General features: G+C 41.6%; 1 protein-coding gene across 2 annotated transcripts in view; it reads left to right on the top strand.

Moving 5' to 3' along the window:
• Positions 1-22,456, top strand: part of St6gal1 (ST6 beta-galactoside alpha-2,6-sialyltransferase 1) — a 143,775-nt gene that overhangs the window by 74,902 nt on the left and 46,417 nt on the right. Inside the window, exon 1 of one of the 2 annotated variants that reach the window (XM_046462543.2) lies at positions 15,419-15,558. The exons of the other annotated variant lie outside the window; for it this stretch is intronic. The gene's annotated coding sequence lies outside the window, so the exon portion shown is untranslated. Of the gene's footprint in view, positions 1-15,418; positions 15,559-22,456 lie in introns of those variants that run through there. 2 annotated transcript variants of the gene reach the window in all.

Here is a 22,456-nt window from a genome sequence, read left to right as displayed (position 1 = left end):
GAAACAAAGGGTTGGTAGTACCAGCCAGGAAGTAGTAGTCCAACTATAATCTCTCTACTAGTGTTTACAATTAAAAACTGGTCAGGATGTGCAATATGATGATATATATCATATATCACAAATGTATATGTATGTTTTGATTTTCATCTGTGATTCCTGGCTTATAACTTCCATAGGCATAGGCTTTGTTGTTTCCTAAGTGACTAGAATAATTTTGAAGTGCTGTAGGTCTCAGGAAGCAAAGTCTCTCTCTCTCTCTCTCTCTCTCTCTCTCTCTCTCTCTCTCTCTCTCTCTCCTTCTGCCTTCCTTTCAACTACTCTCTTTTCTTCCTGTGGCAGGCCATAGGAACTAGAATTTCTCTTTCCCAAGGTGGACCATAGACATTCTAATCTTCACCTGTCTTTCTATCTTGAAGTTGGTCATGAAGAAATCTCTATTACACAGGGAAATTCCCTTACCAAGGGAAGGGCCCTACAGGAACTGTCGCTGGGTCACTGCCTCAGCACTTTTCATTCTTCATGAAGTCACTACTCTGCAGTCGTTTATTCACTGGTGGACATAAAGGTAGCTCTCACAAGCCAGGAAATCCATCTTGGACAACTGTATGATCTTGAGGAAACAAATTTAGATGCTAATAGTGCTTATATGATTCAGGGAATATAAATCTTACATATCATAAGATCATAAGGCCAGCATTTCAGAAGAATTTCTGCCCCATCCTGGAGGAAGAAATGTTGCATAGAGAGGCCAAGAAGAATCTGAGCAGACAGGCTCTGTAGAGTTTCCAACCCAGGTTATTAGCATTAGATCATTCCCTTTTCCGTCCAATCACATTTTTACATGGTTGATGTCCATGCTTCAATCATGTCTGTGCAATGAAGTCTCCACAAAACCCCAAAGGACAGGTTCACTGAGTTTCTGGGTCGCTGGATATGTGGATGTTCCTGAAAGGTGGTGGGCCCAGAGAGGGCATTGGAAATTCTGCCATATGCCTTGTCCTATGTACTCTTTCATCTGTGTCCTTTGCAATATCCTTTATGATAAGTCGCTAAATGTGTTCTTTTCAGTTGTATGACCTACTTTAGCAAATTCATTAAACCCTGATTTATACCCAGTTGGTCAGAAGCACAGGTGAACATGCTGGGGCTTGGAATTGGCATCTGAAGTTGAGGGGCAGTCTTGGGGACTGAGCCCTCAACTTGTGAGAACTGATGTTATCTTCGGGCAGATAGTGACAGATTGAATTGGATTAGAGGACACCCAGCTGGTGTTTGCTGCAGAACTGTCTGCGTGCTTGCTGCACAGGAAAATCCCCACACTTATCTGTGGTCAGAAACGATCTGCATTGTGAGAGTATAGCAGAAGAAACTGAGTTAGAAGGTCCTCCCCCATCCCTCATCCTCAGAGAATGCAAAAAGCGTATGTGTGAGAACTCTAAAAAATAATAGCAGGTAGAAAGGGGACTGGAGTCAAAACCTGAACAATGACTCATAATGGCCCTTGTCCCACAGAGTTGCATAATAGTGTGGGAGGCTAAAGCTCTGAGATAGCACCATCTTTTAAGACATAGGAACTTAGAAAAGGAGCCATTGGAAAGACAGAGAATGTGAGGAAATTCCTCAGGAGAGAGCTGGAAGATGGGATTTACTAATTCTCTGTATGGACTGACTTAGGTCCTGGTCATACTGCAAGGTACACCTGCCTGGAAAAGACCCAAAGAAACAGAGCAGAAGCTTTGAAAACTCATCTATGATATTAACCACTACCCAAGCCCCAGACAGTCTCTTAAGTATCACGTGATAGACAGGCCCAAATGGCATAGCCAAGGCTTTGAAGACTGAACTGATGTCCCAGCTCACACCCATAGTGAGAGAACTTTCAGTCTGAACCTTCATGGCTTAATTGCCTGCTAAAACAAATAAACAAAAGAACTGATCTTTTTCAAAAGAACTGATCTTTTTCTCATAATATAATATCCACAAATCTGGGACACAATTCAGACTTACTCAACATGAAAAGAAACAGGAAAATCCAAATAGTACCTAAGGGAAAAGATCACCAACAGGTGCAAAACCCAAGATAACTCAGATGGTGGAATTATCACATAGAGACATAAAGAAGCTATTATATCCATTTCCCAACCTTGAAGTTAAGGGAACGATTTAAGTTCTTCGCAGAGAAATAGAAACTGGTGCAAAATAACCACATAGAGATTTTAAGGCTGAAAGATGATATCTGAAGTAATGAATCCACTAAATGGTCTTAGTCGCAGAATGGAGATGATAGAGGAGAGCCAGTGGACTTGAAGGTAGATCAATAGAAATTGTGCAATATGAAAAACAGGGAAAATATTGGAAACACTGAACAGTGGCATGGTGCTGTGGAATCCCAAAAGGCAGAAAATTCATGTTACTGGAGTCCCATCCCAGAAGATGAAAAGAAAGATATTGGTGCAGAAAAAATATATATTTGTAGAAGGAGGAAATGACTGAAAGTATTCCATATTTAGAGAAAAAAGTACATTTACAAATTGAAGAATCTCAGTAATCTCAATCAAGATAAACTCAATAACAATTACTCAGCCACTTTATAATTGAAGTTCTGAAAACTAAAATTAAAAAATATTGAGGGCATCCAGAGAAACATGATGCGCTACACCTACAGGAAATCTATTCAAATGACTGCAGATTTCTCATCCAAAACTGTGGAGGTCAAAGATAATGGAACAACATCTTTAAACCACTGAAAGAAAAAAACTGTCAGCCCAGAATTTTATGCACAGAAAAAATATCTTTCAAGAGTGAAGGCAAATTAAAGTATTTTCTGATGAAAGAAACCTAAGAGATTTCATTTTTAGCAGATCTGCTCTTAAAGAAATGCTAAATGATGTGTTTTAGCCCAAAAGGAAAACATACCAGAGAGCAGAAGTGGTAACTACTGTATCTAATATATTTCCCTGAGTAAAAACGCACACACAAAATTTTATAAAGGTAAACAAAGTCACCCCTCATCCTATGACATGGGGTAACTATGGACTGCAATATTTTGGATATATTTCAAGTATTTTTTCTCTGTGAATAGGCATTTCTCTCTCTCCCTTTCTTCCTTCCTTCCTTTCTTGTACCCACTTACCCCTCCTTCTCTCCTTTATTCCTTCTTTCTCTCCTTTTCTCCCTCTTGATCTTCCTTCTGTTTTTCTTTCAATGAAGATTATACAGTATAAAGTTTTATGAGATTCTTTATTAATTTATATTATATTGTAGACATTTTTCTATTTTGTTACCAAGTCTTAAACAAATTTTAAAAATCTAGGTTTAAAATAGTATTGTGCTTATATTTTTAAAAAAGAAACATGTCAAGTATTTTATGTATGCGGTGATGTTACGCTGACCTTCATGAGCTGTGAGATAATAGACATTCTTAGGGGAAAAGCGGGGTGTTCAGTGGCCCCTCTGGAAATGGTAGCTTTTGTCATCCTTGGAAATCTGAGGTGTGTAAATACTCAGGCAGGTGGGTGTTGATGAATGAGATTGGCCACGAATTGATGCTGGGTAATGGGAACCTGTAGTTCACTCTATTAATTACTTTAGTTTTCTGTATGTGTGCAATTTCTCATTAAAGAATCTTCATAAATGTCATTTTTAGTTGTTTAATCATTCCCTACTCTATGGATATCCTATAACATCCTTAGCTATTCTTCTTTGGTTGAACTGAGGTTATGCATGGGCTGAGATAAAACTGCAGTCTTTAAGAGTTTCTCTCATTATTTCCTTTTGGGGGTGGAATTACTGATTTAAAAGGGAATGGAGATGGGCACCGTGGTGCTCACCTGTAATCTCAGTGGTTCTGGAGGCCGAGGCAGGAAGATTATAGGTTCAAAGGCAGCCTCAGCAACTTGACGAGGCTGTGAGCAACATAGTGAGACTTTGTCTCAAGAAAAAAAAAAAACATTAAAGAAATAGAAAATGAAAACAGGTCTGGGGATGTGGTTCGGTGGTTAAGTGCCTCTGGGTTCAATCTCTGGTGCCAGAAATGAAAATAAAAAATAAAAGAGAATGGAAATTTTATTTATTTATTTTTTATTTCTTACATACATGAAAATAGTGGAATGCATTCCATTTATAATTATCCATTCACAGCACAATTTTTCATAACTCTGTGTATTATGTTCATGCCAAATTATGCCATTATACATGAACTCTCTTATTTTTTTTGCATTACAGTTCTTAATACACCTTTATATTACAATTTATCATATCTCTGTTTGTATATAAGGTATGTTTTTAAATAATGTGATACCTTTTGTGAAATTGCCCTTCAGAAGAGATATTTCATGTTATTTTTCCACAAGAGGTGTATGAAAGTGTCCTTGTTAGCTCTATTATAATTTTTTTGAGTGGTGGGGGGAAGTGTGTCCTATTTGAATGTGTGTTTCTTTAATTTCCAGTGATATTGAACCCACAGCTTGTCTCTGAGTTGGTTCCCACCCTTTTAGGGGGAAAGCATGAGGAAAGAGTGCAAGAAAATGAATTTATTGCTGCTCTCTTGGCATTCTCAACATTGAAGATGAGAGGCAAACCCATTTTCAGGCAGCTGGGTTCAAATCCTGGCTCTGTCACTTACTAGCAAAGAATTTTGTGTGCCCTTGGTCTGTTTAATCCTCAGATATTTTTTCATTGAAGAAACAGGGCAGGCACACTGACCCTCATGAGCTGTGAGGTAATAGACATTCTTAGGGGAAAAGCGGGGTGTTCAGTGATCCCTCTGGAAATGGTAGCTTTTGACGTCCTTGGAAATCTGAGTCTCAGGATGTAGAATGACCTCCTGTTTTCCTGCACAAGGGCAGCAAGGGGCTCTGAGCTGGATTCCTTCACTCAGGGAAGGTCCCTTACAGGCACAGTAGCTGGGTCACTGCCTCGACACCTTTCATTCTTCATGAGGTCCCTACTCTGCAGTCTTTTATTCACTGGTGGACATGAAGGCAGCTCTTGCAAGCCAGGAAACCCATCTTGGACAACTGGATGATTTTGAGGGAACAAATTCAGATGCTAATAGTATTTATGTAATTCAGGGAATATAAATCTTACAGTATTTGCCTTGGGCCACTGGGTTCAATTTCAGGTGGATTTATTATATGGTGCCTCACCTTCCTTCCCAGAGCAGGCTGGAACCTGATCTTTCCAGGGCAGCCCAGCCAGGCTGGGGTCTCTGCCACAGTTGATTGGCCTTTACCAGCCCCCTCATCTTCCTCCCACCTCCTGCCTTTCTCCTTTGTGCCTAGGCTCAGAGGCCCTAAATTGGCCATGCTGTATACCCATACACCCCACATCTGGCTGAGAACAAAGGACTTGTCTGCTTATATACTAAGAGAGAACCAAAAGTGTTTTTTTTCCCCCTCTATTTACTACATTTTTGAGGGTTAGGACCAAGGATGAAATCCAGGGACACTCGACCACTGATCCACATCCCCAGCCTTATTTTGTATTTTATTTAGAGACAGGGTCTCACTGAGTTGCTTAGTGCCTCGTCATTGCTGAGGCTGGCTTTGAACTCACAATCCTCCTGTCTCAGCCCCCTGAGCTGTTGAGATTTACTGCAGTTTTGATTTGTGGGGGACAAGTGGGCACCCTTGAACTTATCTGAACACCTAGTGAGTGGTCCACCTGGGCCCAGGCTCACAGACATGGCCAGGAAACCCCTCTAGAGGGCTTTCAGCTGTGAGCTGGGAGGAGTCAGGAGGAGTCTTCTGAAAGCAAGACTGGTAGCCAGACTCAGGGAAGCCAGCATGCCCTTGGATTTCTCTCTGTGACCACTTCACTGACCTCCTGTTCTCTTCAATGGGCACACTGCAGGGGAGGGGGTCGAAGCATGGGGGAGGGAGGTGGGTGAGTCCGGCCTATTGTGTAAATTGAGGGATAATCCAGAGAAGAGTTGGCAGGCAGGTCTCCTTGTGAGGAGTGTGTCCCCTCTCTGCAGCAACTGGGTAGCCGTCTCTGCTGGGCACTGTGGAGGGCTCCCAGTGGTGTGCATTTGGGGAGCAGATTAACAGTGTGTGCTTTATTCTCCATGATCACAGTTATTTTTTTTTTTTTTTTTTTTTTTTATGGTGAGTAATAAAGTCTTTTTTTTTTTTTATTTTTTTATTGTTGGCTGTTCAAAACATTACATAGTTCTTGATATATCATATTTCACAATTTGATTCAAGTGGGTTATGAGCTCCCATTTTTACCCCATATACAGATTGCAGAATCACATCAGTTACACATCCATTGATTTACATATTGCCATACCATGATCACAGTTATAATTCACCTCAGCGTCTGACTGCACAACCCCATAATGGGGGAAACCTTCAGTGCCCCAAGTGTTTCTCAAACACTGGGTTGTTTCTTTGTCCTCTTTAAAATGGGACAGTGTTTTATCTGTAAATGTTTCCCTAAGGCTTTATGAAATGATGAAGTAGGATCACTGTCTTGGAGAAACTGAAAACAACACACATTTCATCTGTGTAGTTCAAAGCTCCTTCTCATCTCTCATTTCCCTCGTGCTTCACCATAGTTCTTTGAAATGGGGATTATTATTTTAAGAGATGGGCATCTTGCTATATTGCACAGGCTGGCCTCCAACTCCTGGGCTCTAACTATCCTCCCTCCTCAGCCTCCTGAGAGGGTGGGTGACTTTTATAAGGACCTACAGTGGGGACCTCACATCTTTGCTCTAGTTTTAGGCTCTTTTCTGTTAGTTCCGTTTTATTTTTAGTAAACACCCCCCCTTGTCTTACTTCCTCCAGAGTGCCACATTTCTGTTTTCTTTGCTGTGGATCACTGTCTGAAATAGTTAACGCCAAAAATGGCAAATATTGGTTTTGTTGAAGTAAACATTAAGGCCGTGGGTTCTAAGCCAAAAGCAAATATTGATTTGAGACACTCATCCTTTCAGAAATGAAGACTTCTCCACCTCACAGCAGTTGAGTCAGGCTGAAGCCTCCTGTCCTCTTCCCCTCCTTCCTGTTGGCCCGGGTATACAAACTACCATTTATTAGGCACTTGTCATGTCCCAGCCAGTGCACCATTCGTACAGCTTCTCAAAGCCACCTGTGAGGCGGATGGATTTGCACACACATTACAGAAAACTGAACATTTGTGTTATTTGCCTAAAACCCTCCTGATTGAATAATAAAGCTGAGAACCAAATTTAGATTTGTCTGACTCCAGAGGGTGGTTCAAATGAAATTTAGCACCAGCCTTCCCAACCCGGCTGTGTCTGAGGTGTCTCCCCATCTCAGTCTGGTTTCTTGCCTCTTTATCACAGGGGGCTTGCACCTAGTTCTTCATGTCCTGTGAACCTGGAGTCAAAGCTGATTGAGCTCTTAGCTCGGTGGGGATCTTCAATGGGGGTGATGGTGGGCACATCCCATGATCCAAGTCTCCTTTTCTTCACATATCAAATAGGTTCCACAATGACCTCCTTTAGGGGGCTGTTTTGCAGATGAAAAAGGTACCTGGCACAGTGCCTGACACATAGTAGGCATCTAACTAGCAGTGGCTATTATGTGTATGGTGGTCACTTTGGGGAGTGAGAAGGGGTGCTGTGAGGGCTGCAGGCTGCACCCTTTCTCCACTGACTCTCCCTCTTCCTCCCCCATCAGAGGCCCTTTGTCTGCTCTCCACTACGTACTGCATACCTGATCATGCCAGACCCTTCTACCCGATGCTCACAGTGCTGCAAAGTAAGACTGAGTTTCCTGCTTTGGCTTTCTCTCTGCCGCTCAGCTCTGCACACCTGCTTGGTCTCTGCAGCTTTTCACTGGCACCCTGCACTTGCCAACTCCCATGCCATCGTCCTCCCCTTGCCCAGGCCTTTCCTGGAGGGGCTGAGAGCTCACCATCCATTAAGCTTTTCTGATCACTAGCTGGCTTTGGGCCCCTCATCCTGTGCTGAGATTCTTGAGCACCTGCTTTGTAAGAAGAAGATCATCATTTGTTTGGCCAATGAATCTAAGCCATAGGCTTACCTTCGGTCCTGGGAACACAGAGGTAACTACTTGGTTCAGGTACTCTCTGGCTATGGGGGCAAACAGACAACAGGAATAGTAAGTGAGGTATTTGGGCCCTCACCTGGATTCCCAGGGTATTTAAGACTGTGAGGGTCTTGAAGGCAGCAGTGACAGTTTCATCTGGGCCCACTGTTCTCAGTTCATAGTTAATTTGTGTTTTGGTTGTATTAACAGATCTGAATGGATATGGTCAGAATGGGTTAGGTCTTGGCTCTGCCATTCCCAGGACAGCATTGGCGGTGAGAGTAGGGTAGGTTGGGGATGAGGGTGGGCAACCCAAGGACAGCTTGTTTTTTCCTCCCCTTCCATCCTCTTAAGTTACATTCTGTAACTGGGGTCACAGAGTTGCGATATTTTAGTGACTTGCTGTTGGATCACGGGGAGGGAAGCACATGACTTCATAGCCAGATTCCTGGGTAAGCCATTCAGCCTCCCCCAGCTTCAGCTTCTTCCTTCATACAATGTTGACACTGTAGGCTCTTACTGTATGTTTGACTTGGGGTGTTTGGCCCAAAATAACAAAATCACATACGCGTTGCAAAGCACATGGTTGCCCCATGATACACAGAATTGACAGTTTAAATGATTTCCATCCCTTATTGATTTTGTAAACACAGAGCTATAGGGATTTCTGAATCTATTAAAGGAAACTAATCACTGAGTGTAAACTTTCCTTAATGGGGACCTACAGTTTGTTTTATTTGGGACCCATAGTTCACAAGCAAGCAGTTTTTTCAGCCAGTTCCTGATACATGGGAGTGAACAGAATCTCTTGCACACTAGATCCTGGCCTGAGTGTGAGCAGCACTTTCATGCACTAAGGGGCTGGCTCCTGTCAGCTTTCTATTCATCATCACTCCTGAGTGAAATCGGGCTGCTTCATGCCCAGGACCTTTAGGGTTGATCTCAAATAGTTAAAAATCTCAAATGTTGATTCTGTAAATGCCAAAGGTCAACTGTACTTTAAGCAATGAGCCAGCGCTTCCAGGGATTCAATGAGGTATGTCAAGTTATTTGCACACTAAATGTGCTGCTGGTTTGAGACCTTTATCATTAATTGGAACTTTTGATTCTGTAGTTGAATGGTCATGGCTGTGGCTGGAAGAGTCACAGGTTAAATGAGATGGCTATTTTAGTATAGGCATTAAGAATTCTGTCTTTGGGGGCTGGGGCTGAAACTCAGTCACAGAGTGCTTGCCTAGCATATGTGAAACACTGGGTTCAGTCCTCAGCACTACATAAAAATAAACAAATCAAAAGAATGCTGTCTTCGGATTTAGACAGCACTGGGTTCGGGTCTTGGCTCTGCCATCTACTAGATCTAGTGTCTTTGAGATTCAGTTTCGTACATGTGGAATGGATTGGATATTGGTGCCAAACTCACAGAACCACGGTGAGTACTGAATGGACTATTTTATGTGTAGATTTAGCACACTGCTGGGCAGATTTAGCAACGTGCTGGGCTCATGGAAAGCCTCCAGAGAGCAGTTATGGTGACTTCCCTCTGTCTTTCCCTGGGTGTGGTATCATATTCCCAGTAGAGGCTTCACATCATGTCTAAAACCATTTTCTTATCTACAAATCAACCACCTCCTTCTAACTCCAAACATCACAAGCACTGACAGTAAATGCCAGCCAGACATTTCCTTTATCAACAACTGTCTGTAAATCTGTGCTAGGTAGTGCTGAGAAGCAGACTGAGGAGGGCTGATAATCTGTACCCCTGCAGGGCCAAGTCTGATTGAAAAACTAAGTCACTCACGCATAGCACCTTGAGGGACATGCAAGAGAGTGTTCACTCAGGTTGGGAGTGTGAGTAGAAGTCTACACAGGAGGAGGACTTCATAGGGGAGCATCTGGAAGCCTTCTCCTGCATCTGGGGCCTGGGCTGCTGCTAGATCTGCTCTTGGGTTCCTGAAGGGAAGAAGGGAGTGGTGAGTGGGAAGGTTTGAGGCTGACATTAACTATTGAATGCTAATGTCTGTGGATCTGGCCTCTTAAAAAAAAAAGTCCAAACTTCCTTTGGTCAGCGTGTTCCACTAAGCACCAATCAAGTGCAGATTATAATGTTGTATGTGTGTGGTGGGGAGGGAAGCTAATGTGGAAGCTCTTAGAAAATCAGCACCTTCTTTCAGGGGAGAATGACTTGGGCCAAGAACTGAAGTCCAGCCTGAGCTCTTGTCTGGGACTATTCAGAGTGCAACAACTCCTTTACCCGAGAAATGGATCATTAGCCATGTTGCTGCCTCTGTCATCTGGTGACCAAAGTCAAGACCACAGTCTGGGAAACAGAGAGGTGAAAGGTTCACCTTGATGCAAGGTCATTGTTCTTCCTCTGGTAGTCCTGACTCCCCTGGCCTATTGACAGACATGAATTATTCAGAAGAGGTGGTCCCCTCTGACCCAAGGAGCCCAGAGTCGATGACACTTGGAAAGCCAAGATTCTTTTAAAAATGTTGATGTATTTTATCTTACTATATGATACTGCTGAAGCAGTGGTTGGACACTTCCTTAAGAACCGGCTAATTATTCAGCAGGAAGTTGTTGTGGAGGAGTCTGTGGTAAGTAGGGGCTTAAGATGCTTGAGCTACACATTGACTGATCAGCCATGTGCGCCCTGGGCTGAGCTCACATTGTCCCTGTACCTCCCAGGGAATGCTGGGGCTCCCTCCCATTCTGCCCAAGGCACTCTTGTGATCTTTCACACCATTTGAGGCCTTTATTGCTGAAAATAAAAAATAAAAAATAAAAAAATCTACTGAAGATAATGTTGGACATTTATGTTTTTACAATACTTCCTAAGTGATGTTAATGCCCAGTTAAGATAGCGAGGCAATGTTCCCAGGTCCCTTTCATCCACATTCAACCTTGGTTATGAGACTAGAGGTGGGTGGGACAAGAGGGGTACACAGAATGCTTTACAGCTCTGAGGACAAACTTAAAGAAACCTGCTTTCCTCTGCATTTAATTCCCCTTACTCTTTGCATGATGGCCTGTTTGGCTTTGGCCTGGTGGTGGGAGAGACATTTATTTGCTAAGATGGGAGAGGTAAACGGTTGTTACCTTGGTGACTTTGAGGAGACATGGTTGTGCAGGAATGATTTCTTGTGTTGAAGAAATGTCATGGAACACTGGCTCTGACTCCTTCTGCCCAACTGAGACTATGGTGGAAGGAAACAACAGCCTCTGGCAGGACACCAGCCCTGGAGCTCCTGGAGAATATGAGGATTAAGACATTAACAGGCACTATGGTTCTGTCTAAAGACATGGTTAAACTGAGGTTCCAAGAGAGATACTTAGGCCAGTAAACTAAGTAGTTTACTGTAAATAAACTTAGCAGGACTTAAGAGAAAATTCAGAGGAGATCTTTCTTATTTTGTTGCCACATGGTCTTCCTTTGCAATTCAACATGTGAGAATTTGGGGCAGCCTAATTTTGGCGGCCAGGCTGTAACAGCTCTGCTGTCTGTCTTGAGGGGAGGTATCTTTCTGATGTAGCTACTGCTCTGCATTTACCTGCTGAGCACTGATCTGGGGAGGGAGGCTTGTATCTGATTTGGCCATCAGTAAAATTCTGGTTTTACATTGCTGTTCTCATGATTTCTAAGAACTCAAAGTCAGATTCTTTGGATAAACTTAGAATGAGTTGATTCTGCCTACTTGGGGGGAGTTGGGGGTGGTTTTTCTAAGCACCCCCCTGTATCCACCCAACAAGTAGAACCTGTTTTTTAGGAGGTATGCCGAGCAAGAATTTTGTTTATTGTCAGGATCAAGAGTTATGATTAAATTAGGGCAAGTTATGTAAAACAGAATTCCTTGCTCAGGGTCTCCAGAGACCCACTAGACACTTTCAGTATTTCGGAAAGCCAGATGGGAAAAGCACATTTGCTACAATAAATCTTCACCGCCAAAAAAATCAAGTTCCAGTGTATTGTGTTGTATGTTTTTCATGTGATCTCATCCTGATTAGACCTCTTATTGTCAGTAATATCTTTGTTCATTTGATAACACAAAAGAACCAAAATTCTTCAAGTTAGTTGACACCATCTTTTAAAATCTGGGGATCATGTCAGGGAAGCAAAATACAAGAGGTACTTGGTATGGAAGAATTTAGGAACCATTGGCTTTGACTAAATTAAGGGAACTTGTGCTATTTTGGGGGTGCTAGTGAAATGTTAGGGTGAAGAGAGATGACAAATCTATAGCTAAAAACTCTGATGAAGTTCTTAGATAAGAAGAAATAAATATTCAGGGAGTCTCCTCTGGGTAGGTCTCTTAGGGTAGTGCTAGCTGCTATAACAAATAAAGGTAATGCTGATTGCTACAACAAACGCACTTCTTATCTTTGTTTAATTACCTTGGCTCAGAAATGACAAATATTAGTATGGCAATATGTAAATCAATGGATGTGTAACTGATGTGATTCTGCAATCTGTATACGGGGTAAAAATGGGAGTTCATAACCCACTTGAATCAAAGTGTGAAATATGATATATCAAGAACTATGTAATGTTTTAAACAACCAACAATAAAAATTTAAAAAAAAGAAATGACATATATTAGTTTTGTTCACATTTTATTGCTGATGACTAGTGAAATGACTTCATCTAGATGCAGAGTGTGTGTGTGTGTATGTATGTGTGTGTGTGTTTTCACATGTACACATGTGAAAATGTGCACTTCCTGGAAAATGTCACCCCTATCTGGGAAGTCACCTATAGCAGAAGAAAGTTTTTGGCAAATGCCTGACATGAGGAAGCAAAAAGAGGAGTCATTACAGGATCAAGTGGCAGCTGAAGAGTTCAGGATCTTAGAGGAAGGAGAGTCCATTATGGCAGAGATTCTGGAGGCCAGGACACACAGACTGCTTCTTGGAGGCATTATGGCTAGTGGAGATAGCCTTTTGCGTTAAGGTCTGTAGGAGCAGATATTCTGGTTTCAAGGTCAACAAGAAGATGAGGTTTGTACAAAGTTCGGGGCATAGTCTACAGAAGGTGAAGATGATGAGCAACAACTGCAGTTGACTTGTAACCCCCCGAAGAGCCTGAGTAGAGGGACATGCTAGAGCGCACAACCAGCTCGAAAAGATGGGATAATCTGGCTCACATCCCAGTTTTGCCATTTGCCATGACACCATGAGCAAATGACTTAAATTCTCTGAGCTTCAGTTTCTTTGTTTAAAGAAGAGGCTTGTTAATGTCCCACCTCCCAGGGTGATGGTCAGGATTGAATTTGGTAACATATAAAATGTGAGCACCCAGGAAGAGCTCAGTAAATGGGAACATGGATCTTTTGTACCTGGATTTTTTACAACAGCTTCTTGAAAGCACTTTCTTTTGTACTCTCACCAATCTTCCCCCTACCACAGTGAATTCTCCATGTGGTAGCCAGAACAGTCCCTTTCAAACATAAGTCAGCCAATTCTTAGAGGGAAAAGCCAAGATTCTTTTAAAAATATTGATGTATTTTATCTTACTTTATGATACTGCTGAAAGTGTCTAGTTCCATAGTCTCATGAAAATGGAAGAGAGAGAGAGAAAGAGAGAGAGAGAGCAAGAGAGAACTGTTTCCACCTCAACAAATTGGGAAATTTGGGGCAATGTGTGGTTGCTTGCTATGATTGTACTAGAATTCTTGGAAAATACTGGCAGTAAAACTTACACTGTGAGGTAGTGACCTGAGAAAGGATTCCTCAGTAAAATATTCTGAAAATTTAATAGCAAATAGGTAATAAATTTTAGATTCTCTGTCACCTAAAGTAGTCTTGATTAAAGCTTTAAATGAACATGAAACAACAAGGCAAATGTCTGGGTAAGATTTCCTAATCTGTGGACCAAGACAACGAAGAAAATACCAGAAGATGTATTTGTTTTTGAGGAGAAGAAAAAGAGATCAGCTATATTAAAATGATTTTAGTTGGGCAATTTATGTGGATCATAAGACACACACAAAGTCAAAATTCTTGCACCAGTCTAGGGCCGTACACGCCTCTTCCGGTGCCCACCCCATGCCCGTCCTCTTGCGCACTCTGCCCTGGGCCTTGATGTTGTTCTTGAAGCATGCCGATATGCCCCTGCCTAGGCATTTTACTGCCCTCCACCTGCTACCCTTTTCACCAGGAAGCTGCATGACCTTCTCCCTTCCTCACCACCTTTCCTTTAATGACTCCTCAGTGAGACTTCCTCTGATCATTTTTAAAATCTCCACCACCACCCCCACCTCACCCCAGGTGGTCTCCATCCCTCTGCCCTGCTTTTCTGCAGAGTGGTTATCTCCTTCCAAAGCACCACATACCTGTGTATTTTGATTCTTTATTTACCCCTCACTAGGTGGCAAATGCTGGGGGACTGGGGATTTCTGGCTTTGGTGCTGCTGTGTCCCCAGTCTGGCTCACAGTGGACCTATGCGCATTTTCTGGAGGAATAAACCTATTCTGAGTATTGGTGTGTATTTTCTTCCAGGCTTTGGGGCCACTGCAAAGTAGAAAAGCACAGGCATCGCTTGTTCACTCCTAAATCCTCAATGCCTTTAGATTGTAGGACTTAGATCCTTTCAAACATTAAAAAAAGAAAATATCCATACACAGAAAACAAACAAACAAACAAACAATCAAAACTAACCTAGGAGGACCTTGAACTTGAAATCATCATATCTCAACCAGTATTAAAACATAACAGTTTGCAGGACATAGAACTGAGGAGTACCTTAAACACACTGCAAGGAAGTCATCAGCTAGATGAGGAGTGTGGGTTGTTCCAGGGGACAAATGAACATGTGTCCTCAGTGGAAGAGAATAAAATAGTTTCATGTGGGGAGGTGGGACACTGTTATAGATTAAAATCAAGTTGAAAATGGCCTATTATCCAAACAAACAGTGCTGACCTTTTGTAGATCCTCATTTGAGCAATTTAGTTTAGTGTGAGGCGCATACTCAAGAGAGTTGGTAAAAATTTGTGAGTAGCTTGGATTTTAGGGGATAGTGGCAATATGGTCACAGCTAATTATCATAAATAGATTCATATGTTCTGTGGAGAACCTGGTATGGTAATTTAGAGAACTGAATTCAATAGAAAAGTTTATGAGGCCCATATTCTCAGTAGTTCCAAGGATGATACATAACTAATACCATTTTATTTGCCAGTCAGTAAGTTGATATCTCCAAAGAATGTCATGTTAAGGCTGAATTTTCTTATGGAGCCCAATTGAGAAGAGCTGGTAGGAACCAGTGAGGTGAAATCTGACATTTGCTTTAAAGTGCTGGGGTGTGGGGAGGTGGAGAGGTGGGGAGGTGGAGGAAGTGAAACAGTTCCTCTTTCGGAGTTGGAGGCGGGCTTGTATTCTCTTTTTCTGTAGTACAGGGGTGTGGTGTAGTATAGGGGAGTGGAGGAAAGAGGGGCATGTGGTGCTGTATTTATTCAGCCCTTTTTATAGGCCCTTTTTACTCCTTCCTCCTCTGCTTAACTTTGATTTGTGGAGCGGAATGCAGATTGGTCATTAGTGAGGTAAGATTGGGGAAGATGCCTACTGGGACTGGGGCTTTCACTACCTATACTGGGGAATGGGTATTTATGTAGAAGGAAAGCTAATGGGAAGTGAAGGGCCTATTTTTGATCAGCCATCTGTCAAATAGACGATAACTTCTGCAAGCATACCTTTTTCTGTCTGTGGGACACCAGGTTCAAGACAGTAGCAAGTGGCCAAAATTTTCTTGTTGCTTTATGTATTCAGAGTGATTGACTCTGGTCAGGGACCACTGCCATGTGGATGGGAAGGACTCAACACCCCCCCCTACCAAGTTCTGTTCTCTAGGCCCATTAGAAAACCTCTGTGCAAAGATCTGCAGGAATTTCTGAAGATTTCCTTATCTTCCCCATCAGTACCTTCTCTGGCTCCAAGAAGATCTAATCTCTGGTAAGCAGCCCCTTTTGCGGTCTGAGTCTGGAACAGTTAGGTCAGGCAGGAATAAAAGCCCCTTTATCTTCAGAGCTTTTTTCTGCACAGGATCTCCCTGTCCCCACCCTTACCCCTGCAGTTAAGCGTACCTTCCATTAGATGTTTGCGAACTCAGCTTCGCAGACTGTAAATCTCTCATGGCTTCCTAAATACGCTTCTCAGATTCACTAGCTACAAATTGGTTTCCTGTTGCCTATAACACTTCTGACCTTTGCTGCTTTTTTCAGCAAAATAGTTACACGTCAGAAATGTTTTGACAAAACTGTTGATGTCTTGACCCGTGCTGGCTGCCACTCAATAGGCTGAAAGTGTCTAGGAGCTGGGGTGTGGGATCCCTGTCAGCAGGGACTAGCTCCTTGGAGACTGTAGGAAACTGGCGCTAACAATTTTACTGTAAGCTTTATTATTAGGAAATAAATGGACTAGGAGATAAGTGGACTCTGCCATAATAAAGAGACTTTAGCACATGGTAAATGCTTCATAATTATTATCTTAAACAAAGTGATAAGATCTATCATTAATTTTCTCTGTGTACTACAGAGGTGAACTTTTAAGTATTATTCTCTGTGTGTTACAGATGAAGGCACAACGCACACAGAAATGATCAGGTGACTGACAGAAAAGCCAGGATTTGAATCTGGGTTTTTGAGATGACAGCCTCCGTCATTTCCAAAGCCAGGGCCACTTAAACTATTGGTAGCGAAGAACTAGGTTCTTTGCCCAGGTTCTCATATGTCAGTAGTTTTGCAATTTATAATAAAATGATTTATAGGATGATAAAATGAAATAAGAGGTCATTCAAAAGGCAAAACCCATTTAAAAATATTTGTTATATTTGATAGGAATAAAACTGTCCTTTGAAATTATTATAAAAGTTGTTTACACTCAGTTTCTGTATTTTTCTCCTCTTGGACCTTGAAAAACTTTTTCAGACAAGCACTTGTCGGTAGATCTCACTTTGAGTAGCACGTCCTAAGGTGTCTGTTTCTTGGCGCGTGGTGACTAGAACTCACTGACAGAATCTGCCTTCTGCACTCACTTTAGTAGACTTTATCAAATGCATATCGAATGTAAAATGCAGGCTGGGCGGAGGGGAACCTGATCATAGCTAGTCATTAGTCAGTGCAGAGAAGTGGGGGAGGTGAGGAATCAGCCAGCCGTGGAGACTACTGAGAAGCAGTGACCAGTAACATAGAAAAACCAGAACTGGAGGATTTGGAGGCCAGGTGAACAATATGTATCAAATAGGAAGAATCAAACAACTAATTACAGTCCTGCTGATGGGAGAAAAGATGAAGACTGAGCATTGACCACCTGCTTAATAACGTGGAGGTCACAGAGGTCTTTGGTGACGCTACCAAGAACAGTTTTGTGGAGATGGGGAGGCTTGAAATGAGAATGGGAAGATGGGAATTGGAAATAGTGATATGGCCAAAGAGTTTTGGTATAAAGAGAAATAGGGCCAGAGCTGGAAGTTGAAATGAGGTCAAGAGATTTAGAGAAAGGGGCAGGGAAATGGAATTTGTTTAGAATTTGTTCATTAGCCAAATCTGTGAACTTTGGCTAGGCCAATTTTTTTAAGTCAATTCCTTCAGTAAAACAAACAATTATCTGTTGTAAACAAATATTATTGAGTGCCTACCATATGCCCTGCGCTCACTCCCTGTCATTCAGTGTATCCAGAAGACTAAATTGCCGAACAATCTTATTGGTCAAGAAAAAAAGAATTTGTAAACCATCCTTGTTCCTTACATAGCTCAATCTAAATACATCTGAAAAATGACATTGCATCTTTTTCATATTTGCTTTACTTTATTTTGGTTTTGGCTGAAGTATTTAAAGTAAATTTCATCTCTTACTACTTCACATGCAGAGGGCCTTGTAAAAAATAACTGCAATACAATTAATACACCTAACAAGATTAACAATAATTTCTTAATATCATATAATAGTTAATGTATATTCAAATAATCCACTTGTCTCCAAAGATGTTTTGTAAATTAAGGTGTAAGCAGGGTCTCTATTTGATAGTATTGTTATTTCTTTTAAGCTATTTGATTTTTTTTTTTATGCTCAGTGACTTGTTGATGAAACAATTTCAATAGTTCTGTCTTATGTTCTGAATTTGTCTGATAACATTCCTATGGTGTTGTTTAATTTTCTCTTTCTTCTGAATTTACTAAAAACTGGAGTTGCATACAAAGACTTGATAATAAGCAGATTAAACATGTGGGGTAAGAATGTTTCATAGGCAGCTACTGTCTAGGTGTCTCACTATTAGTGATGCAAAGCTGATCAGAGTCAGGAGGAGGCTGCCTGAATCATGAGAGGGTTTTCCTTTTAGTTCTTTTTGTTTTTAAAGTTTTTTTTTTTTTTAAGATATAAGAATATTGGGTTGGGGATGTGGCTCAAGCGGTAACACTCTTGCCTGGCATGCGCGGGCACTGGGTTCATTCCTCAGCACCACATAAAATAAAGATGTTGTGTCCACCAAAAACCTGAAAAATAAATATTTTAAAAAATTCTCTCTCTCTTTCTCTCTTCTCTCTTAAAAAAAAAAAAAGATATGGGAATATCAGCATGTGTATGTGCTAATGAGAATGACCTTTGAGAAAGAGGTACTTGTTGATGCAGAGGAAAAAAGGGGGAAATTTTATATAATAATTTCCCTAAGTAGACAAGAGTGTACAGAATCCAGTGGATGAATGCTGGTCATTGCAAGTGTTAGATGCAGCCAGTTCATGTAACAGAGAAAGAGACCTATGAAGAGACATATACACATAACTGTAGGTGATGTGGGCTGTGGTAGGGGGCTTGAGCAACTTCTGTTCTGGTACCTTATGTTTTCTCCATGAACAAGTAGCAAGTTCATCAGGGAAGAGTGAGAATGAGAGGAGAAAGTAAAAAAGAATTCTAGGAGGGTGGTGGGTGAATGTACTGGAAGTGCAGCATGTGACTGCTGGGAAGACTAAGGACCTTCTGGCAGTTAGTGATCAGTAACATGGAGTGAAATCAATACACATTGTTGTGTGGTTGTTATCTAGCCAAGTTCAATTGCATGGCTGCAGGTATGGGGTCAGACAGCATTGGATTTAGCCAGGATTGGGTTTTGGCCAACCATGTGATAAGAGAGGATAGGGGAGTTCTTTTAATGCTTAACTAAGGAATTTAAGCTGGTAGGAAGGGGAGTAAGGATGTGGGAGGTGAGGGAGACAAAGGAGTTGATAGGATGAGCCACAGAAGATTGCTGGAGTTGGGAAGAGTTGGAAGAAGCTGGAAAGACAAGGAGTGGTGATTGGAGAAGGAAGTCTGAAATTGGGATTATGGAGGGGGTATATTTTTTGGAAATAAAAAGATCAGAATTCTAACCTGAGAGTGAGTGATTGATATCACAAATATGGGGGTAGAAGAGATTCAAGAGCTGTGAGGCCAGAGAACTAGACTATCTCGTAGGTGGATATGATATTCACATATAACTAAGCATCGCAGGAGAGATAGTGTTGGGGGAAATTACAGGGAGTCTTGAGCTAAAATATTCAAAGAATGAAGAGATGTGTGTGAATGAATGGTGTGGGAGTAGATGACTGCAGGGATAGTGGGTGGTGTGGTCCGCACAGCATAGCAGTAAGAATAATTTGTGGATGCATGAAACATTCTTAATTCTGAGCCTGCATGTTGATTGGCCTGAAGAAATGTTAGTGACTTTCATTCTGAGCCTATGTGAACAGAGAGCAGAGCTTAAATCACTGGATCCATTTTTACAGGGAAATTGATTTTCTTTCATTTTGAGGTCAAAAAGGCACAACAGCTTGGACAGCCATGTGCCACCTAGGGAGGTGTTGATTTCCCTGTCATTCAGTATATCCAGCAGACTAAATGAACATCTACACACCAGTGCTGTAGAGGGGATTCTGGCAATCAGGTTGTGGGGAGGAGGGAGGGATGGTGTCAGAACTAGCTTCATTCTTTCATTCAAGAGAAATTAGGAAAATCCCATTCACAATAGCCTCAAAAACAAAACAAAGCAAAACAAAACAAAACTTGGCAATCAATCTAACAAAAGAGGTGAAAGACCTCTACAATGGAAACTACAGAACACCAAAGAAACAAAGAAGGCCCTAGAAGATGGAAAGATCTCCCATATTGTTGGAAGGCAGAATTAATATTCTCAAAATGGCCATACTCTCAAAAATATTACACAGATTTAATTCAATTCCTATAAAATCCCAATGACATTCTTCATAGAACTAAAAAAAAAATCATGAAAATTCATTTGGAAAAATAAGAGACCCAGAATAGCCAAAGCAATCCCTAGCAAGAAGATTGAAGCAGGAGGCATCGCAATACCTGTCATTAAATTATACTACAGAGCCCTAATAACAAAAAATGGCATGGTATTGGCACCAAAACAGACACATAGACCAATGGTACATAATAGTAGGCACAGAGACAAACCCACATAAATAAACCCACATAAATAAACTCATACTAGACAAAGGTGCCCAAAACATTTATTAGAGAAAAGACAGCCTCCTCAACAAATGGTGCTGGGAAAACTGGAAATCGATATGTAGCAAAAATGAAATTAAATCTCTCTCTCTCACTCTGCACAAAACTCGACATTCTTTCATTCAGACATGACTCAACATTTCATAGCCATGATCCAGAGCCTGGCTACTAGATGCAGGGAGCCAGAGATGTCTCAAAGAAAGGAACTGTCAATATGGCTGGGACAGATCTGCTCTCAAATGTCACATAGGTTTATGAGGGACAGACGGGCATAGTGGAGTCACAGTGATCTCTGTGGGGTCATGGAAGGCTTCAAAGTCAAGGGGTTCTTTAATTGGTGTTAGAGTCTGAATGGGCATAGTGTGAACAAGGCAGGAAAGGACATTCCATACAGATGAACTTTATAAGTATTGCATGAAAGAGACAAATTCAAGTAGCAGTCCAAATGCCCCTTATCTTCCTTGTCTCATTTTCCCTGTTTGTAACTTGGGAATAACAATGGTGTCCACATGAGTGGGGCATGGTGAGGAATAAATGACATGTGTCGATAGTACTTGTCACAGGCACTGTTACAATCCCTTTGGATGTATGATCTTACTTGATTTTGTACATCACCCTATGAGATAGGATCTGTTATTCTTTCCATTTGATAGGCGAATTAACTGAGTTTTAGAGGGATGAGTAGCCCAAGGTCATGTAACTGGTAAGACTTACATCAGTCTGACTTCAGCTCTTGTACTGTTAACCCCTAAGCTATTGTGAGTGCCGAGCATGAGCATATAGCTAGTTCTAAGTAAATGGCAGCCATTACTGTCATGATCACTAGTTTATCCTCCAGAGCAGAGGGTTCCGTTATCACTTCTGCAGCTGGTTGAAGACAGTGCTGCTGTCTAACTGGCAGCACTGTCACTATTTTTGGAAGGTCTTTATCATCACCTGCAATACATCTAGATAGTCAGTTGCACCACATTGCTTTAAATGGTTTGTTTTTTGAAATCAAGAGTGATTTTTATCTTCTTAAGGGCAAGTCTTTCAAGCTGATGCAGTTGAAAGGAAAGCTGGGTTTGGTGCACTCTACTGGTGTCTATGGTGGAACTCAAACCAAAGCCTCATGTCCCAGAAGCACATGCATTGTTAGGGAAGCACAGCAAAGCAGACTCCACACACAGTAGATATCACCTAAAGGCTAGTGCCTGATGGGGCTAAGAAAGCCTCTTCCATCACTGATGACTGAAATATGCAGAATTCTCAAAAGGGCTGCTTCACTCAACAAATATTATTGAGTGCCTACCATATGCCCTGCATTCACTTAGTGTTTGGAGATGCCAGCATTAATGGTGAAGAGGACTGACAAGGTTCCTACTTATAGAACTTCATTATAATATTATTATTATTATTATTATTATTATTTATTTTTTAAAGTTCTGATTGGACACAATACCTTTATTTTATTTATTTATTTTTATGTGGTGCTAAGGATCGAACCCAGCGCCTCGCACATGCTAGGTGAGTGCTGTACCGCTGAGCCACAACCCTAGCCCCTAGAGCTTCACATTTTTATTAGAAGGAGACAAACAGCAATCAACTCAAATATGAATGTACACATAATGATAAGTGCTGATGTGAGAAAGGAAACCCATGCCTTAAGAAGAGGGATTCTTATCAAAGTCATTTCCTGATTCTCCCAGGAAGCTACTCCCAAACCAGATCTTTTCTGAATTGATAAGGCGTGCCAAAATTTTAGCCAGGGATATGATTATGCCTCTCACTTTTGCCCTGTCAGTCATGCCTAGGTTCTCTCTACTTGCTTGAAAAACTGGGGTTCTCCCAACCTGAAAGCCCCCTCACCACCTTCAAAGGAGGATTTTCTCCTGATGGTAGAGGATGATGCCTGTTATATGGTGTTCTCTTAGTTTTCGTAATACTACGTCCGTCCCC

This window comes from Marmota monax, unplaced genomic scaffold (genome assembly GCF_021218885.2).
Source record: "Marmota monax isolate L192 unplaced genomic scaffold, Marmota_monax_Labrador192_F-V1.1 WCK01_AAM20220418_F8-fsc00100, whole genome shotgun sequence".
NCBI classification, from domain to species: domain Eukaryota; kingdom Metazoa; phylum Chordata; class Mammalia; order Rodentia; family Sciuridae; genus Marmota; species Marmota monax.
This window is presented reverse-complemented; position numbering and strand designations above follow the sequence as displayed.